This window comes from Penaeus monodon, chromosome 27 (assembly GCF_015228065.2).
Source record: "Penaeus monodon isolate SGIC_2016 chromosome 27, NSTDA_Pmon_1, whole genome shotgun sequence".
In the NCBI taxonomy this organism is placed as follows: Eukaryota; Metazoa; Arthropoda; class Malacostraca; order Decapoda; family Penaeidae; genus Penaeus; species Penaeus monodon.
The window spans coordinates 35,942,594-35,943,405 of NC_051412.1; positions in this window are offsets into that span (position 1 = coordinate 35,942,594).

Genomic DNA, 812 nt, shown 5'->3' on the forward strand with positions numbered 1-812 from the left:
TAAAATCTTTGAGAAGGGATGCTGCGAGAACGAAAAAAGAATGTAAGGGATGGAGTGAAGTATTTGTGGGAGAAACGAACCATTAGGGGAGATGAAATCCAATGTCCGCGTTTACTTACTGGGAAAAAAACGGCAAATCAATACCTTGACAGTACACAGTGAAATTCTCTTGCACAAGAGAGGTCTCTACTTCTCGTCCTCTCCGGCTAATCATAATTCCTCGAGCTTATATGAAAAAGTATGCTACTTTCGTCTCTTTCAAACTTCCCCCATAGCTACTCAATATTCTCTTCGCCCTTCGCATCTACCTGTAGATTGTATTCCCCTCCCTTTCAGCCGTCTTAAGAGAGTTTTATACATCGCGTTTCCTGTTCCAATCAACTTTTCGAGTGCCATATCCAGTCGGCACTATATGTGGCTCTATCGGCGTCTAGACGCGTGTTTCTGCCGCGGACGAAAGGACGCGTAGTTCGGTTAATCACCCAAAACATCAGAACGCCGGAGATGAAAGTGGTTCGAGGTAGTGCCCTTGACTGCGCCTCACACAGCCACTCCAGCTCCTCGTCTGCTAAGTGACACTAGTGCCAATCCATCCGGCACTCGCCCACCCACCCTTGAATCTCCAATCTCTCGCGCCATCGATGGAGGAGCGACGTGAGCCGACTCTCGGATATACGCCTTTTAAAGGGAATTCCGACCATGTTGGTTTTAGATATAAACACAAATGCGGCCGCGAAGGGAGCCTCGCGAGGGAAGGAATCTCAACTATTCCCAAGATCAGCAAATGGAAGGAGGAGGCGGTGGCTGGACGC